Raw genomic sequence first — 18,872 nt, 5'->3', positions numbered from 1 at the left:
ATTAATCTTTTATAAGTTTTATTAATTTTCATAAATAATAATATAATGAAAAAAAAAAACTTAAAATATATATTTAAAAAGAAAAAGATGAAAATGTAATTAATAAAGAGGAAATCTATTTTTATCTAGTTAAAAATTTAAAAATGCCATAGTTATTTTTTCCTAAAAATAATTTTCTTTCTCATTATCAATTTTAGTTGATGAATTTTTTTTAATGATAATATCATTTCTACTTAATTTCTAAATAAATATCTATTTTGTAATAATTTCTTTTATAGATAAAACATTATAGAGTTTGAGTGAGTAATAATGATTTAGACCATATATTTCATGTATAAGTAGAGTGGCTCTAATAATTGTTAAGATCGTCTAGAAAAAGTGGAGCTGAGTGTCTTTTTTACATTCAGTGTAATAAATATAAATTAAAATTAAGATATGAATGGGCCTCTAGTTTTCCAAGCCTCACTAAATGCACTGGCTTGGCATGAAGTCATCCCACATCTGGTAGCGTTTCTCAATAATTCATCTCTACATGCATCCATCAATCTCAAATTCTCGTCCTCCTCCACGTCCTCACACATACCAGTTTAATGCACTCTTGGCTACCACATTGTCGGCATTTATGCTTCTCACCATGCCTCTTCTTTGGTGTGTTCATCCCCCCTTTCTTGGCAATCTTCTCAATGCGCAACCCTACATTCATCTCAACTTTTCTACTCTAGCCTCTATTTTCCCAATGCTCTATGTTGATTTCGTCGCCTCCCATTCATAATTCATGCCTTGGGAAAGAGGTTGAGCCTGCCTAGGTGTTTGTTAGCAAGGGAGGGGTCACCCGCCAACAACCTCGGTAATGAAGGAAAACTTAGTACTCTTCGACAACGACATCCCTGAGCACATAAGAGAAAATTTTACAGGTATGGAAGCTGTTGAGCGTCAATAACTTAGTCATGTGCTTTGGGTGGTTAGAAATCTCCTTGTCTGTCACCTTTGGACACAAGAACGTGACTGAAACAAAGTTGCTCAGAGAATCACAGAGGCCAATGCCCATACTAGTCATTTTTCCTCTTCCCTTCACCAAATTTCTCATGACATTAGTTTGAACTTCCCTCTGGAACTCCCCTCTTCTCTCTCCCCTAGTCCTTCTGAATCAAATTCGATCCCTCCTAGATCTTCATTACTTTCCACCATTTACTTTGATCCTAGACGCAAATATCTAAATCATGAATCACTGGTCTCCCCAATTCAGTCCATGTACATTCAACTTGTTGACACAACGACCTCTCCTTTGTGTCCTAGTTTCTATCATTGCTACATTGAGGAGGAACCTCTTGAATCGGGCCCTTTTGGCACCAAAGCTACAGACAGTCCAAGCAATGAGCGACATGAACCAAAATCGCTAGCCCGAGCTCCCAGAAGCTCATAAGGTTCTAACCCAACATGAACAAGCCTTTTGCATCTCATGCTCTTCTTTCCGTTTCAAACAACGATAGATGATCGAGTAGTTGCAGTTGCAATTTCCTCTATAAACACCATGAACAACTTGGTTTTTTTTGTCTCTATTGAACATTGTAAAACCACGAGACTTTCTTTCTTCTGGTAGACTATCTGGTTTCCCCTTCTTGGGGCAGATGGTCACCCTCCTGCTTCTCTCCACAGAGCCCTTAGGCCATGCTCCTCGATGTCTTTCTAGTTGTATTCTATGTATCTAATTTTTGTTAATATATTGTAAATCATTTGTTAACCGGGACCTGATCTTCATATGTACCCTTTCACCATGCCTCTTCTTTGGTGTGTTCATCCCCCCTTTCTTGGCAATCTGCTCAATGCGCAACCCTGCATTCATCTCGGCTTTTCTACTCTAGCCTCTATTTTCCCAATGCTCTATGTTGATTCCGCCGCCTCCCATTCATAATTCATGCCCTGAGAAATAGGTTGAGCCTGCCTAGGTGTTTGTTAGCGAGGGAGGGGTCACTCGCCAACAACTTCGGTTATGAGGGAAAACTTGGTACTCTTCGACAACGACATCCCTGAGCACGTAAGAAAATTTTTTACAGGCATGGAAGTTGTTGAGCATCAATAACTTAGTCATGTGCTTTGGGTGGTTAGAAATCTCCTTGCCTGTCACCTTTGGACTCAAGAACGTGACTAAAACAAAGTTGCTCAGAGAATCACAGAGGCCAATGCCCATACTAGTCATTTTTCCTCTTCCCTTCACCAACTTTCTCATGACATTAGTTTGAACTTCCCTCTGGAACTCCCCTCTTCTCCCTCCCCTGGTCCTTCTTAATCGAATTTGATCCCTCCTAGCTCTTCATTACCTTCCACCATTTACTTTGATCCTAGATGTAGATATTTGAATCATGAGTCACCGATCTCCCCAATTCAATCCATGTACATCCAACTTGTTGACACAACAACCTCTCCTTTGTGCCCTAGTTTCTATCGTTGCTACATTGAGGAGGAGGAACCTCTTGAATCGGGCCCTTTTGGCACCAGAGCTACAGACGGTCCAAGCAATGAGCGACATGAACCAAAATTGCTAGCCCGAGCTCCCACAAGCTCATAAGGTTCCAACCCAACATGAACAAGCCTTTTGCATCTCATGCTCTTCTTTCCATTTCAAACAACAATAGATGTCGAGTAGTTGCAGCTGCAATTTCGCTTATAAACACCATGAACAACTTGGTTTCTTTTTTGTCTCTATTGAACATTGTAAAACCACGAGACTTTCTTTCTTCTGGTAGACTGTCTGGTTTCCCCTTCTTGGGGCAGATGGTCACCCTCCTGCTTCTCTCCACGGAGCCCTTAGGCCATGCTCCTCAATGCATTTCTAGTTGTATTCTATGTATCTAATTTTTGTTAATATATTGTAAATCATTTGCAAAAAATAAAAAATTATGAATTAATGATGATTATTATTATTTATTTAAAATAATTGTTTTTATATAAAAAGTTTTAACGATGGTTTTTTTATGAGAAATATTTTTATATTTCATATAAAGAAGATATTTGTTTATGTTTTCAAAAGAAAATTCATATTCAACAAGAAGGTTTAAAATTATTACAACAAAGCTTATTATGTCACTTGTAAGAATTGAAATTAGTTTTGGAGGATGAAAATAATTTTTCTGGAAAATAACAAATATTCTTCCTAAAAATAAACCCAATTAGCTTTAATAATGAAATGTTATAGATTATATATATTTTAAATTGTTAGTGTAAATTGCAATCCTCTAAATAAAAATATACTAACCATTAACAATTATATATCTATATATATCTATCTATCTATCTATATATATATATATATATATATATATATATATATATATATATATATATATATATATATATATATATATATATATATATATATATATATATATATACACACGTTAAGAAGAAGTATTTTTTATTAAAATTATAATTTTAAATAAATAAAATTATTATTTCTTTGAAAATAAATTTAAATTTTTTTTTTTAGACTTTTGTGATCCATACTAATTTTGATAAAAAAAATTCAGATGAATGACATTATGATTTTTTGATCAAAAAAATTCTTAGAAATTTGGAACCCCTAATCTTTGAGAAGAAATAAAAAATCATTTTGAAAAGCTATGTTCCTATCTTCCCAAGTTAGCATAAATCAAGTGAATTTTCGCTGACGAAACCAAGGGATCGGCTTCATGTGAACACCTTTTGGAAAGATTAGTAACCGGGACCTGATCTTCATATGTACCCTTTCGTCAATGTCTATCCTACTCTGAAACCCTACCTTCATGCCACTTGTAATTTTGGCGTTGGATTTAAAAACACAAGCCACGTATGGGTCCACCTCGTCAATTTCCATCTTGACGTGAAAAAACTTCTGAACACAGGGAGAGACATTCAACCCTTGTGCAGACATCAGTGAAGAGTCTTGTTGTTTGAGCAAATAAACCTCCAAAATAACCTTAGGGGATATGAGGTGTAAGGCCCCCAGATCATTGTGTGATACAGATAGTCAGCGAGGGTGCACAACGGGCGAGTGACGAGCTGGACGGTGTAACTGGCGATCTGGGGTGCATCCACATGGTGCAACGAGCTGGCCAAATGGAGGAAACGAACCAAGTGTGAACATGAAAGTCATCTTGAAAAATGACTAAGTGTTAAAGACATTGGCGAGTTTATATGGAGGGTGGTCCCATGCATGGGTGCCCACACCATGGGCCGATGCGACAGAGGGGCGAGTTGGACGAAACGGTGGGTCGACTTGGTGGGCCGACACCCCAACTGAAGGGCCAACTGCCATATAAATGAGTGGATGGATGGTGGGACAAAACATCAACGAAATCTTCTAAGTGTCTTGGCAAGCAAAGAGTGAGAGCTCACTTGGAGGAGGCTGAAACCTTGGCGAGGTGCAGGTGGAGTACACGAGCTAAAGCACTTAGCCGCATAAACAAGTAGAACGCCTTTTGGGTGTGCCGCAGGCAACACGGGTCGCAGGGCGGGTCGGTGAGGTTAGGCCACAGGTCGGGCAGCAGGCGAGGCCGCATTTCAGACGACCGAGTGGAAACCGCAATCGGGTCGCACGTTGACCACAGGCTAAGGGCGAGCACACATGAGGTGCGACAGTTGGACCGCAGGCGAGCACGCGTTTGGTGACTCGGCCGGTGAGGCGAGTCAGGTGAAGGCGTCGGGCATGGTGACTCGATCGAGTAAGGCAAGTCGGGTGGAGGGCACCTGGGAAATGTGAACGAGTGCGGCGAGTTGGATTAGCCGAGGGCAGGCGACACGGTAGTCCAACAGGCGGGCGAGTTTGGGTGATGAGCACCCAGGTTGAGCCAACGGGAAAGTTGGTGGAGCACGTGGGCAGGTTGGCACGGTGAGCCAGCGCGACGGTGAGCACAAGCATGACGAGCTGGTGGAAACACTAGTGAACGATGCAACGGTTGAAGAGTTGGCACGATAGGTTGGTGTGGTGGTGTAGACGAGCTGCAGGTGTTCGTCGAGTGGGCAACATGACCTGGAATCGCTGCACAAGCAACCGAACGATGGGAGCGGAACTTCTAAACAATGAAACGATGAGGTAGCCCGCTGGGTGCCTCCGCCCCGGTGAAAGGGGGAGGTTGCACGGTGTGTAGTCCAACTTTGTAATTTTGCAGGTTGACTGTAAGTTTATGTAAAAACTAATATGATCATTATATTCGAGCAGACTCATATTGTAGGGAGTTACCCCTCCTGGTTTATATCCACTATGCACTTATGGTTAAAATGATAATGATGATGATGATGAATGATGTATGAATGTTTCTGTTGTGTTAACGAAAGATAAATACTTGGTAAAGTTGAAAAATAAACTAAGAATAGAAAATAGGCATAGTCCACACTTGTGAGTATTGTTTAAAAATAAAATGGGTGGTGATGCCGCACCCCCCTTCATGCGGTTGGAAGAGTACCACTGAGGTAGGGGCGTGACAGTTGGTATCAGAGCTACTAATATGTGGCAAAGAAGTCTGAAGACTTGGCAGGTGGTTCAGGTTTGCAGGTGACTTTGGTGGATGGTCTATACAAGATCACAAAGAAGGCAGATGGTAGAGATGGTAGAGGAACCTCATGTTGTGACAGGTGAATCTAGCAAGGATGTAGGTGAAGCTTTCTTTGACAGGGTATTGGATCGTATGGAGGAATTTGCTTCTGACATGGCTTCGATGAAGGCTGACAACATACAAGTTCAGGAAGGCCATGTGAAGGTGAAAGGGGAGCTTGAGGACCTCACGTTTTGATACGAGTATATTGAATGGCAGTATGCACAAACATAAGAAGAAGTCAAGAAGATTGGTGAAGCAAGAGATCAAGGTTTGGCAGAAATTTTGAAATTGCAGCAAGCTCTTGACGATGCTCAGAATGAGATTGTGGTTTTGAAGAGGGCTGTTAGGCACAACTCAGGTGGAGGTGTGGCTCATGTGAAAGTCAAAGAGTTGGATTCTTATGACGGGATGAGGAGTGTGAAAACTCTTGGTAACTTTCTATGGCATATGGAACAAAACTTAGAGCGCTTGGGGATGTCCAATGAGGAAGCCAAAGTGAAGGTAGTTGCTCAATTCTTGATGAAAGATGCTAAGATGTGGTGGCGAAGGAGGATGGATCAGATTGCCAATGGCAATGCTGAAGACATAACTTCGTGGGATGACATGAAGAAGGCTTTGCAAACTCATTTTAGTCCACAAGACGAAACATGGGATGCAAGGATGAAGATAAAATACATAAAGCAAATGGGAAGTCTGCAGGCATATCAGCGAGAGTTCTCAAGTGCAATTTTGGAACTTCCAGACATGGCAGAAAGGGACAAGGTGTTCAACTTTATCATAGGGTTGAAACCTTGGGCATGGAATGAAGTGAAGAGGCAAAATATAAAGACACTTGAGGAGGCATTTTCTGTTGTGGATCGTTTGGTAGAACACGATGATGAGGGTTCTGATGAGAAGAAGAAAAGGAATGACAAACCGAAAGAGAAACCTACGAAAGAGGAGACTTCGAGATTGCATGATAAGATGAAGACGAAGAAATCGTTGAAGTGTTGGATATGTGAGGAACCACATATGGTGAAGAATTGTCCTTCAAGACCAAAAGTAGTGGCCTTGGCACAAACCAATACGAAGAAGAAAGAAGAAAATTTTGTAGGAGTTATGCACATTTTGGGATCTGCAGTGGCTATGGAAGCTGTCTCAAGGAGAGACCCAGAAAGAAACAAGTTGGAGTATGTCGAGATGAAAGTTGGAAGTGTTGTTGTACTCACTATGGTGGATAGTGGGGCAAATCACAACTTCATGAGAGAAGATACTACGAGAAGGATTGGACTAAAATTTGTACTGGTGCAGGCACAAATGAAGGCAGTGAATTCTCCTCCAGATTCTATGATCGGTGTAGTTGAAAAGGTGGATGTGACACTTGGTGAGTGGACTGGGAGAGTTGATTTCACTATAGTGCGGATAGATGACTATGAGGCTATACTAGGAATGGAGTTCATGAAGCAATTTGAAGCAATGGTTGTTTCCCATTTGAAGAAACTGTACATTTACGACGGACAAGAGGATGTACCTATTGGTGTTTCGACCGTAGGAGTAACTAAGCCCGAGTATAAACTAACAACGATGAATATGGAGAATGGGAAATGAGATGAAGAGGTTTATAAGCGATTCTTTGTTACAGAGGCAAAGCTTATGGATCAGTCACAGGTTATCAGGACATTGTCAAATAGCATCTTGGATCTATCTAGGAGGTTGGAGGCTGTGGAGGATGATGATGACGATGAGTATGTGAGGCCGAATGTTCAAACAGAGGATCGGGAGACATACTTGCAGAGATTAGAAGTGGAGGATCCGGATAGGTGGATTGAGTTAATCAGTGAGGGAGGGCCTTCAAGCTCTACTCCATCCTCATCTTCTTAGATTATCATGGAGATGAGGCTCATTATTAGCTGCTCGTAGCAGTGAGTCTCCAACATTTTGAGCAGACATCTAGGGGTGAGATGACACAGATTGACGGGTAGCATGCAGTGGACAGTCATGATGATGTAGGGGCATGAGTTCTTATGGAGGCAATGCATGGTTGGATTAGCTACCCAACTAATCACTGACATGATGGGTACCAGCACATGATACCTTACAAGATAGTGGCATATCTATGGCGTGAGGCAGGTTGAGTGGTGGACACATCTGGATTACCCATATACACAGTTTGTGTGGATGATGGTCTTGGCGACGGATGGCTACTGGGATGGAGAATTTTCGAGGATGACAATGACTTGAGGTGGGGGAGGATGTAAGGCCCCCAGGTCATTGTATGATATAGAGAGTCGGCGAGGCGTACAACGGGTGAACGAAGAGCTGGATGGTGTAACCGGCGAGTTGGGGCGCACCCGCACGATGCGACAAACTGGCCGAATGGAGGAAATGAGACAAGTGCGAACATGAAAGTCATATTGAAAAATGACTAAGTTTTGGAGACATCGGCGAGTTTAAATGGAGGGCGGTCCCATGCATGGGCACCCACACCAAAAATGGTGGGTCGGATTGGTGGGTCGACACCCCAACCGAAGGGCCAACCGCCATATAAATGAGCGGATGAATGGTGGGACAAAACATCAACGAAATATTCTAAGTGTTTTGGAAAGAAAAGAGTGCGAGCTCACTTGGAGGAGGCTGAAACCTTGGCTAGGTGCAGGTCGAGTACACGGGCTAAAGCACTTAGCTGCAGAAACAGGTTGAATGCATTTCGGGTGTGCCGCAGGTAGCACAGGTCACAAGGAGGGCCGGCGAGGTTAGGCCGCAACTTGTGCAGCAGGTGAGGCTGCAATTCAGATGACCGAGTGGAAACCATAGTCAGGTCGCACATTGACCACAGGTTGAGGGCAAGTGCACACTAGGTGTGATGGTTGGATCGCAAGCAGCGCGCATTTGGTGACTCAGCCAAGTGAGGCAAGTCGAGCGGGTCGAAACAATGAACAGGCGTGGTGACTCGGCCAGATAAGGTGAGTCGGGTGGAGGGCGCTGGGGCAAGGTGAATGAGCATGGCGAATTGGGTTAGCCGAGGGCGGGCAACACGGTAGTTCAGCAGGTGAGCAAGTTCAGGTGGTGAGCACCCAGGTCGAACGAATGAGCGAGTTGGTGGAGCACGTGGGTAGGTTGGGACGGCGAGCCGGTGCGACGATGAGCACAGGAACAACGAGCTGGTGGAAACGCCATTGAACGGTGCAGCGATTGAAGAGTTGGCGTGGTAGGTTGGTGCGGCACTATGGACGAGCTGCGAGTGTGCGCCGGGTGGGCAACATGAGCTAGCAGTGCTGCACGGGCAGCCCAATGACAGGCGTCGAACTTTTGAACGAAGAAATGGTGAGGTAGCCCAGTGGACTCCTCTGCCTGGTGAAAGGGGAAGGTTGCACGGTGTGCAGTCCAACTTTGTAAATTTGCAGGTTGATTGTAGGTTTATGTAAAAAATGATATTATCGTTATTATTCAGGCAGACTCATATTGTAGGGATTTTCCCCTCTCGGTTTATATCCGTTGTGCACTTATGGTTAAAATGATAATGATGATAAGGTCGGCAGAGGTGGCTGGTTGGTAAAGTCGGACCCTTAAAGACGGTCAGGTCTTGTGCTCAAACTTGAGCAAGGGCGTTGACTAATCGCGGGTGTTACTCGTTTCCTAGGCCAAGCCCGCTAACCTTTTGAATATGAATATACATGGAATTAGGAAAAAGGTGGATAGAAAATACGAGCAGCGGGAGTGGGAGTAGGAGCAACCCTCACGAGAGGAACCAGCTAGCGGGATCCTGGTGCAGCCTCAGGCCGACAAGAGGAAGCCCGGAGGCAAAGAGACATAGCCAACCTTGAGACTGAGCGAAGTTCTAGAGCCATGGCCCCAAGAGGGGGCCACGAAATGGAAAATACCATGCCACTAGAGCTAGCCGCATTCCAGGATCTGGTTGCAACTTGCAATAAAAGGCCAACATCTGAAAATCAACAGAAGTTCATGAAAAAAATGGCAACTATCCCCACAGTTGCTCTGCCTACTGAAGAGCCTTACAAAGCGACTCTAAACCTAGCATAAAGAGGTCTCATCGACTAGTTCACAGGCTTATGGCCCTCGCTAAAAGCGGTAGAAGCCTGGGTTCAAAGGAACTGGCGTTCACTGGTCAAAGAAGGAATAAAAGGCCATTTCGTCAGCAAAGGATTCTCTGTATTTGTATTCGAAGCAGCAGAGGATAGAAACCTAATATTCAAAAATGGCCCATACTTCATGGGGCCTCAAGGACTATATCTAAATCAATGGACTCCAGACTTAGACCTGACCTAGGATGTGCCCTCAATCGTTCCGGTCTGGATGAGATTACCCCACCTTCCTCTCCACTGTTGGAACCCTAAATCCTTGGAAACCATAGGCAACAAGCCAGGTAAATACATCGACTGAGCAGAAAGAAGAGACCAGTATTCCTGTGCTAGAATTTGTGCAGAGGTAGACCTGGAGGAAGGTCTCCCTGAAGCCATTAAACTCATGGTGGCTGATTGGTCACACATTCAAGTGCTAGATTATGAGAAAATACCATTTAAATGCAGACACTACCATGACTATGGGAACTTTGCCAAGCATTGTAAAAATAAATCAGAGGAGGTAATTGAGAAAGAGAAGGGAGATCAATGCACTCAAGTCTAGAAAACAGGACCATCTAAGCAGAGCAATAGGAACGAAGGGAAAAATGCCTCCACTGGGAGGGTTGCTCCTCCAGAACCCCAATCAGAAGGAAGTTTAGTCCCTCCAATAGTAGACATATCAACCAATCCCTTTGATATTCTCAGCACACCAGAAGAGCCCCAAGATCCAGCAGATAAAGAGAATGAACAACAAGAAAACAATATGGAAGAAAACAAAAGGCAAGAGGAACCAATCCAAACCCCAAAAGGTGCCTCTAGTTCCCCATCCTATGCAGGTATGACAAGAAAGAAGACCCTTGACACATGGGATCCTCAGAAGATGAAACAACTGAGAGGCCCTTGAAAAGAGTGGGGAGGAAATCTCACAGAGAGGCCAAAGAAGAAGAAGAAGAGAGACAAAAAATGCAAGGCAGTCATGCCACTATAGAGATGTCTATTGGCAGAAATACTAGAACCAGGCCTCCGAAGGGAGGATCTGCCCCAACCCCTACCAGTAAATAATGTGATTAGTATCTTGAAATTGCAGAGGACTGGGGAACCCATCAAAAGTTGAAGCAGTCAAGAGTCTATTAAAGTCAAAACTTCCCGAGATCCTCATGCTCCAAGAGACTAAAATAGAAGGAGAATCCCTTATGGAACTCAGCAAATCAAAATGGAAAACAAAAGTTAGAAAAGCGGTAAGTGCTAGAGGCACATGCGGAGGGTTAGCCACTCTCTGGGAGGCTAACAAATTCCAGCTTGAGAGCTCCTTTCAGACACAGCACTAGATTTACACCAAACTCTGACACCTTCCAAGTAAGATAAGCATTGCTCTCTTTAATCTCTATGTTCCTGTACTCTATGTAGAAAAGGAACAATGCTAGCAAACCCTGACTGATTTTTTGGAAGCTTACTCCCTCAATAATATAATTATTGCTAGAGACTACAATCTAATCCTAGACCCAAAGGAAAAAAGAGGAGGAACCAGTAGCAGGAACGCTTCCTCCCCTTAGTGGAAAACCTGATACAACAATGGGATTTAATGGAATTCAAGCCAAAAAAAAGGTTATACACCTGGACAAACAATAGAATAGGGGAGGAGCATATCTCATCCAGGCTGGATAGATTCCTTCTTCAGAGTTCCTTCCTCTCCGAGAAGATGATCATTTCCACAAAAAATCTGCCAAAGTGGAACTCATACCATAAGCCCATCCTCCTTCTGATGGAACAAGAAGAAAACCTAGGACCAATCCCCTTCTGGTTCAGTCCACTATGGGCAAATAGGGAAGGGTTTTTGGACACAGTGAATAAGGCTTGTTCCATTCATGTTCAAGGTTCACCCAGCTATGTTTGGGAGAAAAAAATAAAGCCACCAAAACAACCCTGAAGCAATGGATAAAAAATCCCACAGTTTCCCCCACTACCCAAAGAAAACAGAGCACCAAGCAGCCATTGGATCTACAAATGGGCCTGGAGACACAAGACATAACTAGAGCAGATATTCATAGGGAGCAATAACACCAAATCAGCACCCTCCGGACATTTAGAGAAGAGGAAGAATACTTGAGGCTCAAGTCACACAATCTCTGGCTTGAGTCTGGAGACAAGAATATAACCTTCTTCCACAAGCAAATATGAACCCGCCTCTCTAGAAACCACATTGTTAAAATCACCTCGCCATAAGGGACTGTTCTTAAAGGTACTTCTCTAATAAAAGAGGCAGAAACCTCTCATTTTCAGCTGTTGTTCAAAGAAGAAGGCATGGAGGATAATGAGGAAGAGCATGAATTCCTCAAGCACGTTCCAAGGATGGTTAACGTGGAGGAAAATGCAACTCTCCTGAAGCCATTCACTGAAGAAGAAATCAGCAATGTCATATGGAAGATGGAACCAGACAAATCCTCGGGACTAGATGGATTCTCAATACACTTCTATAGACTTTGTTGGGATATCATCAAGGCTGATTTGCACCGAATGATCAAACGATTCCTTCAGAAAGCTAAAATGGGAGGAAGCACAAACTCCACCTTCTTAGCCCTAATTCCAAAATAAGCCAACTCGGAGACTTTCAACAGATTCAAACCAATCTCGCTTTCTAACGCGTCCTACAAAATTCTCACCAAGCTACTGGCTAATGTAATAAAACCTCTGCTGGACAAACTCATATCTCCCAATCAAGGAGGGTTCGTCAAAGGAAGGCATATTCTGGACAATGTGATTCTAGTGCAAGAAATCATCCATTCCAGCCACCAATGCAAAGGGCAAGGTATGCTCATCAAACTAGACATGGCGAACGCCTTCAATAGAGTAAGACATTCTTTCCTACTCCAATTTCTTTCTGCATTTGGTTTCAGTTCTGAATTTGTTAAATTTATTAAAGCATGCATTGGAGAACCTTGGATATCCCCTCTAGTAAATGGTAGACCTGCAAACTACCTCAAAGCTACAAGGGGAATCAGGCAAGGCTGCCCTCTATCCCCCTTCCTGTATATTTTGATGGTAGACTCTCTAAGCCGAAATCTCTCTAATGAGAAACTCAACGGGACACTTCCTAGCATTAGGGTGATACCCGGAACAAACACAATAAAGCATGCCTTGTTCGTAGATGACTTTATCCTTTTTGGAGGAGCCTCTATTAAAATAGAAAGAGCCTTCAGGAAGTAATCCAAATCTTCTACAGAGTCTCCGGTGCTAAGGTCAATCATAGAAAAAGTACAATGTATGGCTGGGTTGTAAAACAACAATTTATTCTCAATATTTCCCAAGACCTAGGCTTCATCGGTTATGTATATTGGGATAAATTCAAGTATCTTGGCCTTTCTTTAACCTTGGGCAATACCAAGGCCCCTCATTGGATGGAAATTATCAGCAAAATCAAGGCAAAAATGACTGCTTGGAGAGAACAATGGCTTACCACAGCTGGGAAGCTCACTCTGGTGAAGTCAATCCTCTCATTCCTTCCTATCTATCAGGCATCCTTCCTTCTAGCTCCAAAAATGATCACCGATCAGTTACCAAACACTACAAGAAAAAAGGATATTGGTGAAGGGTGAAAAATGTCACCGTAAGCTCATTGGTGACAGTCAAAAGAGCATTCGTCACCAAAAAATGAATGTCACCTAAGGTGGCGTCACCAAAAGTATAGGTGTTGTAGTGACATACAAATTCCATCACCAATAATGATTTATAATGATGGATAGTGATCGTCACCATTTCATATGAGAAATGGTGATGGACCATAGCCTCCATCACCAAAAACTAAACGTCACCAAAGGTGGCATCGCCAAAAGTATAGGTGTTGTAGTCACATTCCAAGTTCGTCACCAATAATGATTTATAATGACAGATAGAGACCGTCACCATTCCATATGAGCAATGGTGACGGACCATAGCTTCGGTTACCAAAAACTGAACGTCACCAAAGGTGGTGTCGCCAAAAGCATAGGTTTTATGGTGACATTCCATGTCTGTCATGAATATTGATTATAATGATGGATAGTGACCGTCACCATTTCATATGAAAAGCAATGATTTATTGTGATGGATCTTTAATGGTTGTCACTATTGGTGCATATATATGATGACGTTCATTAACCATCACCAAAAGGCGCATTGCTAGAAGTATAGGTGTTGTGGTGACATTCAAGGTCTATCACGAATAATGACTATAATGACAGACAATGACCGTCACCATTCATATCAACAACAATGATTTATGGTTACGGACCTTTGAGGGTCATCACTATTGATGCATATATATGGTGGCATTCGTTGACTGTCACCATTTCATATTTTTGGTGAGGGTCGAAAAATGTCACCAAAGCTCATTAGTGATGGTCAAAAGAGCCTCCATCACCAAAAATTGCTTGTCGCCATTCCATATGGATGTCAGGTCACGATGGAATTGAACCACCAACCTCCTGCTTTTAAAGTAGGTGCTCTTCCATTGAGCTAGCACCCTTTAAAGAATTATAATTTTAAAACTTAGACCTTGAAATTTCATAAATTGTAAATTCTACAACTTTCAATAAATTAAAGTCTCGGCAATATTTTACTAAAAGAGCAAAGTAGCATCGAAGCTGCAAGTCCCTACCTAATGGTTATTGAAGTTATGAAAATTGGGTGGAGGGAAAAATAGTTATGTATAAGAGAATCGATATGTTCAGTTGAATACTCAATTATAAGTGAAACTCTAAAGACATTTATAACCTATAAATGACCTATAACTAGCAAATGCACCAAATATTGCATAGGAAATGTCATAAGCAGATAGCATATGGAAGAAGAGGAGGCAGGGACTTGGAACCCTTGTACATCTTGGCATGTCTTAGCACTTGGCACATCTTAGCTTGTTTGACATGTCTTCATACTATATGGCACATGTTAGCATGCCCTAGCATTCCCTAACACACCTTAGCAGTCATGACCTCACAACTAGCAATACATTTTTCCATGACTTGGGAACCTTACATTCACTAAAACACCTTGGCACTCCCTAGTTGTCATGCCCTCTGTTATCCTCCACAATGTCCCAAGATGATGAGGAGATTGACGGAGGTAACCACAGACCAAGCTTTTAGTTTGGTAGCTAGCCCTACCAAACCAAAGAGGGCTCTCTCTATGAAATCACAGCCAAGAGATGATTGGAATGTAAAGGATTTTAGGCTAGATAGCTAGGCTCAGGTGGGTTTTTGGAAAATTTAGGGACTTGGAACTCTGTCCACTGTTGTCTTGTCTGGTAGGGACTTTGTCAAGGAGGCAGGGACTTGGAACTTTGTCTAGGATAAAGCACCTAACATGCATGACAAAATCTCCCTAGAATAGAGTACCTCCTACCTAGAAGAGTGTCCCCTGCTCAAAATATAGAACCCTTCTCTACTATGCACTTTTCTTAAAGATAAATCTGTGCATAAAATAGTACTAAGAAAAACACCTAAATTAAGAAAAGTGAGCATCTAAGTCAAACTATAAAATTATACTAAATATGGCTCTATATAAGTTTGGGAAACACTAGACAAGCATGCTTGCATACAACAACCATAAGATGCCTAAAATCGATGTGCTTCTTTCATCGTTGCTATACCCTCACAAAAAAACTAGAATCTATAGCATGTACCCCAAGGTTGTATGCATTTGCTGAAGGTGTAGATTGAAATGATCTGTTGAGATGAAGTACTATTGAAGGAGAAACACCTTCAAAGCAATAGATAAAGTCTACTGTGAATTCAACCCATTTGCACAGAGACCAAGGCTACTACTGGGTACACTTCTCCATTGAATGGAAACTACAATGTATTGTAGTGCTGCTGAAGAAAAAACACCTTTAGTGCAACATGGATAAAACTCTGACATATATTGTCACTGTGGCCTCGGTTGTAGATGATCTCATCAATATAGGTAACAACTTCGATAATTGAAAAACCAAAAGGTGAGCTACATAGATCATTTGAAATGACAGATTTGGGCATACTTTATTATTGTTTAGGAGTGTTAGTATAGAAAATGCAAGGTAGCTTGTTGCGTCTTTATGTCACAGGCCAAGGATGCAAAGAAATACATAAAATATTAAATAGCATGGTATAAGTCAAATGCAAGTTCTTTTGAAACGGGAATGGAATTCTCCTTGTGCAGGTTCTAATCTAGTGGGTATAACTTTAAATAAGAAACTGATAATTATGGGGTTGGAATTGTCTCACAATTCATGAAAAGTCCCAAATTTGTTCACTAGAAAGAAGCAGAGTGTGTCATCAGGTTTATGGAAGGGAACACCTTATTCGCAGGAAGATAACTTGAAATTAGTTAGGCATATTATTTCTCATCTTCTTGTACGTGTGTGCTTTGAAAAGATAACCACATCCAAAGACTCAATAACAGCTCTGGTAAAGTTTATAGATGTGAAGCACTTCAATGCACTTTATTACATTGTTCAATGAATGAATTTCTTTTGAGGTTGTAGAATTCTGCAATAAGACATGGAAGTGTTCAGAGAATATGTCTAATGACAAGTTAATATTTTGATAGTTTATACTGACAAGGGAGCATGAACGACACCAATAAGAATAAACATACCAGTGACCCAATACGATCTCTTCCTTTTTTGCTATTTCTTCTGATGCTTTCCTTTGATGCTTGAGATATGCCTTCAACAAAGGCACAAGTGGAAATTTTTCTACAAGTCCAAATGCAAAGACAAACCATAAAGCATCCATTTGCCTTTGACTGCGCAATTTTTCCACAGCATCTACAAGAAACAAGACCAAACATGTCATGCAGGACCAAAATCAACCAATTAGAAGCCCATAAAGTCTTGAAACAACTTGTACAAACTACAACTTTGTAAGCAATTTCAAAATAATTTAGAGCACAAGAGTTAGAAAGTTCAAGAAACCTTTCTGCTAAAGGCATATTAAGCATAATAATCATCTATGTCTGAAGAATTAAATCATCAGCCAACTAGTAAACAAACCTTTCTACTGAAGGCATATTAAGCATAATAATCATCTATGTCTAAAGAATTAAATCATCGGCCAACTAGTAAACAAACCTTTCTACTGAAGGCATACTAACCATAATAATCATTTGTCTGAAGGATGAAATCATCAGATAAGGAGTATTTCTACATAAAAATACACATCAACTTGTAAACAATTGAACAAGGACATAAACCTTTGCAAGTAAACTTAGCCTCATGCTTGACAAGGAGTAGATTAACATTCATTTGATCTCAGGAATTAGATGCATAGTTTGAAAAAAGATTTATGTGGATTTGGACAACTAGCCTTGAGTCATTGACATACCTTTAATAGTGTCCTTTAATCCATCTATAAAGACTGCAACTTCAACGACCTCTATCAATCTGTTGCTTAACATTAATAACTTTCAAAATTTTGTGACTTATCCTTTCGAATTTCAGATATCTTTACTTCATTTTTTACTTGAGATATTCTTCTTTTGACACTTTGTTACATTGACAATTCCCGCTCTGTGAAATCTATTTATAAAAATATTGTGTGCCATAGCAATTTATTTGACTGTAAGTAGCTCAGCTGGTTTGTTCCAAAGTGACACTCTAAGGATGTGAAGCTATTGTACATACATTTGAAGTCACATGGAGACAGGGAATTCATTTTGGATTGAGTAATTCAGTTATTATTGTTATAATTTAACCACATGGTCTGTACATAGTTTGGCACCTGTTTTCTTAATTTTTTCCCTTTCATATCATCTGGTTTCATTTACGTTTTTGTAGATTTGTTGTTCAAATATTTACACCAATGTTATATCATAGTGCCTTCACCATCAAATATCATGTGGTAAAATGAAAGACTGAAACATGAACAACTAACTTTTTATAAGTAAATCTCTAACTATAAGAAGGGGAATATAATTCAAAAAAATAGAGACACGATAAGAAATAAATATGTAGGGATGAACTCTTAGATACCTCTCACCTCCATATGTGACTCATTTGTTGGTCGAGTGAAAGGTGTTGAGTTGATGGGAACAGAGAACTGTTTGATTCCCTTCGTGAGAGTTAATGCCCACTGTCGTTGGCGGTTTCCCTGCTACATGTAATTGGACATTATTAATGGTGAGAGAAGCTCTGGAGGGTTTTCCTGATTTTCATTTTGGCTTTGCATACATGGAAAAGTAGTGTGAAGATTCTTGTGTAGATTTCAAGTTTGGAAATTTTCTTTAAGTTGCATTCTTCTCAGTTGCATTTTCTCAGCATGGCAGATGGAAAAAGTTGTAGGGGTTGTTCTGAGAAATGTCTGAGAACCCATTATAACAAGCATGGTTCATCATTTTTCAAGGTCATAACAAGGCAAATCAAATTCTTTCTAGTCAAGACACAAGACTAGAAGTACCTTCTGAGCTACAAAACTCAATATGCATTACATATTTTAGTCCGGGGCTGGATTTGTTTTATGGAGAAAAGCTAGGAGGATGAGAACCTGCTTCTCAAGCAAGATTGGATGTGGTGGGGCCTCCAAACTGTGCCTAAAAAGTGGAAACTAGGTTTTGACCCAAAGGAGGAACAAACATATTTGAAATAGATTCAAGCTCCCTTTAGAGTTGTGGAGGAATTCAGAAATTTGGAAGGGTTAGTAATGCTATAGGTCAATTTTATCTCCTTGGAGAAAATTTTCAGTTTCAAAGATAGGAGAGTGGTTAAAATGCTGGCAAAAACTGATCTTCATGAAAATACTGAGATTTCCCAGGGAAAATGGATTTTAAACTAGAAGTTGGACTTCTGAACAGTGAAAAGTCCCATTTCATTGGGTTGGCTCTCATACAATTCTGTGGGAAGATTGTAGAGAGAGAGAAAAATATGAATGGTGGTGTCTACAGATTCTAATTTGGAGGCCAGTTTGAAGTCTGGACAAGGTAGAAGAAAAAGGGCAGGCAAATCTCAAGACTGTTGATTCAGATGTTGTTCCAACTTCCAGCTTTGGAAGGTGATAAGTGCTAGTCTGAGGTATGTGGTCCTAAAGTGGTTGAAGGAACACATGATTTTCCTATGACTTTTCAAGGTAGGTCCCCTTTTATCAATTCCTCATGCTATCAAACAGTACTAAAAGAATCCCCTTCCATTATTGGGTGTTCCAAAATTGTTTGTAACATTAAGGAAGGTTTAGGGGACTTTAAGGCCCCCCACTGGAATTTGGGTCCATCTTTTGCTTCAGGAAATTGTGGCATT

This window comes from Pinus tabuliformis, chromosome 9 (assembly GCF_031772625.1).
Source record: "Pinus tabuliformis cultivar Carrire ecotype Pingquan chromosome 9, CPIR1, whole genome shotgun sequence".
NCBI lineage: Eukaryota > Viridiplantae > Streptophyta > Pinopsida > Pinales > Pinaceae > Pinus > Pinus tabuliformis.
The sequence above is the reverse complement of the archived record's forward strand: the minus strand, read 5'-3'. Positions refer to the sequence as shown.